The sequence below is a fragment of the Mus caroli genome, chromosome 18, assembly GCF_900094665.2.
Source record: "Mus caroli chromosome 18, CAROLI_EIJ_v1.1, whole genome shotgun sequence".
NCBI lineage: Eukaryota > Metazoa > Chordata > Mammalia > Rodentia > Muridae > Mus > Mus caroli.
Genome location: NC_034587.1, coordinates 28,810,417 through 28,813,107, shown reverse-complemented (window position 1 = coordinate 28,813,107; position 2,691 = coordinate 28,810,417). Strand labels below are relative to the sequence as shown.

The 2,691-nt window shown below is 43.0% G+C and overlaps 1 non-coding gene across 1 annotated transcript; it reads left to right on the top strand.

Annotated features, from left to right (window-relative positions):
• The first annotated feature begins 1,785 nt into the window (after positions 1-1,785).
• On the top strand, positions 1,786-1,916 carry LOC115029906. The gene has a single exon (XR_003835482.1). It is a non-coding gene; the product is annotated as a small nucleolar RNA SNORA17 (small nucleolar RNA).
• The last annotated feature ends 775 nt before the right edge of the window (positions 1,917-2,691 follow it).

The window sequence follows — 2,691 nt, the reverse complement described above, 5'->3', positions numbered from 1 at the left end:
CTTGGTCTAACAAACTTTATATGCCCCAGTACAGGGGAAAGCCAGGTCCAAGAAGTGGGAGTGAGTGGGTAGGGGAGCAGGGCGGGGGGTGGGGTGGGTGGGTATAGGGAACTTTGGGGATAGCATTTGAAATGTAAATGAAGAAAATATCCAATAAAAATGTCAACAAAAAACAACCTTTAAAAAAAAGTAAATGTAAATATCTTGAAAAATGATAAAAATTAATTTGAGTTTCCTCAACATTTTTGACACAATAAATATACTTAAATATAACTTAAGGCTGTTTCTACTGTCTTGCATATTTATCTTTAAGAAAGAAATGGAGTATAGGGCTATGGCTTAGTCTTGGGACACTTTCTTATCATACATGTGGCCCTATTTATCAGAGAGGGTTGAGAGAGGCAGTGTTAGAGACATGAACTTCATTCCCCTGATACAGAAACTGCAGAAGTTTCTTTGAATTGGTTAAAACATTTCAATATTGTTTCTTCTAAGGAAAGGTCACTGCCATGTATGACCTTGAACCAAGATGCTTACTGGGTAGGTAGGAAATTTTTATCATTAGATTTATTTTAAAGAAGAGAGCTAAGAGACATCTGAGGCTTCCCAATGACTCTATAATGCATGACTCTACTTCATTATTGAAATAAATACAGCTCTTTGGAAGGAAGTCAGGATAATACAAGTGGGAACTGAGATTGCTCATCGGATCTAGAAGTCACATTTGGTGACTAATCAGTTCCAGTCATTCTCTCTGCAGATTCATTGACTGACACACTTTGTGTAGCCAGACCCATCCTCCTCCATCATTGCCGTCACATGGTGCAGCCTATACAAAGCCTCTTTCCAGTTATGAGTCATGTGTTTAATTGCGCTTGAGGAGCCAATAAACAATGAAAACATTTAGATGTGGAGAAGGTCACTTTTTAAAAATATAAAAATAGATCACCATTTTTATTACTAAACTGTTAACTGCTTTGAATAACTCTCTGCTCAAAAATGACTGAATTCATTAGGAACTGTGAGAAGCTACAGTGTGGGAGATAAAGAATAGGTAATCCTCGTTTAGAGATTCTGTCTTCATGGGGCTCCACAAACCCAGCAAGTTGTCTGAAATGTCACACTTGATTCATCTTCTTTGTTCCTGTTTCTTTGGTTTGCGAACAGGTCTCCAGACAGAACCTGGAGGCAAGTCCAGCAGTGGAGTAGCATGGCACTTGGGCTCAAGGACAAAGGATACAGAAGATGCATTAGTTGCCATCACAACCAAGCTGCCTCACTTTCATCAGGCTTTTGCAGGGTGCTCTCAGAGGACTTATCAATCCCTTTATGACTCATTTGCTCAGGGGAAAGTAGGGAACTGTGGAAGAGGAATCTCTATGACCCTGGATGCTGGCCTGAAGAGTATCACCTGTGAGATAAAGTGATTGCTTTTATCATGTAACTATTAAATAAGAACCAAACCTTGAAAATTAATGAAATTATTCCAATTTCCTGCTAGAACCCATTATGAGCAATGTATGTATCCACCTTGTGCTTCACTTTCCTTCGTTTTACACACTGCCATGAGCAAATCTTCAAATTCTTCCTAATAACCCGCTTTCCATGAAAATATTTGAGTTTTATGCTTAAGAAATTTTATCTAATGTGCATAAAAATAAAATTGTTGTGTCTTTTTGGGTTGATGAAATATCAAAATTGTGATGTTAAAATTCAACTTTAAAGTGGGAATATTTTGGACTCCCTGATTATGACTTTGAAATAATGGAAAGAATGACCATGTGACATGCCCCTGGAAGCACTGCGGGTGTGGCTGCTGTGACACATGCTCATCAGTGGTGGCACAGAGGAGAGAGGCTATGTCTACACTCAGTGTTCTGACCTATGAACATCTGAATGATTAGTAGCTTAATATTCCCTCAAAAAAGCAAGCCTGAGATGACCACCAGGCCAGGGGGCTCTGACAGGGAGCTAGCCTGAGCACCAGTGTGGTGCTGCACATGGCAGAGGGGGTGGTAGTGGATGGGCAGACCATGCCTGAGATGATTCCTGTCTGGTGCAATAATGCACAAGAGGTGTAAAGAACTCCCGAGACCACTCCTGAGATGATCCCAGACACTCAGGTAGCCTGGGTGCCACTAAGAGGAGCAAGTAAGTGGTGGAGAAATGGAAGAAAAAGAAACAGGAGGATGTGGGCACAATGAAGAGAGGCAGGACTGGAGACTTCCAAATAGTGAGGTACAGCCTGCTGTGAGTAGCTGGGACTATGGTGGGGGTTCTGGCTGTGCTGCTACTGGGAGGGCCATGGCTGGGTCTGTGGCCCTGCAGCAGCAAGGGTTGATTACCACCAAAATCCAGGCAGATTTCTTTGGTTTGGGTTGTCCCCTAGTGACATGTTGATGTCTGGGAGCTGTTCAGAACTGGCTCCACCCCCTCACCTGGGCTTTGTGAAAGAACTGGCCCTGGGGGCATGGCAGCAGGAGAACTGGCTCTGTCCCTAGCCAACTGCAGTATACTTGCAAGAGTGGCTCTCCACATTGTGGGAGTTGCAGGTGAGCTGGCCCTGAAGATATGAGCATGTGAGAGCTGACCGTAACATCTCCCTTTTGGTGTTCTGGATGAAGGAGCGATATCCTCGTCATCTCTTATCCCTTACTACAATTGGCAGGCAGGAGATCTAGTCCTGGAGTC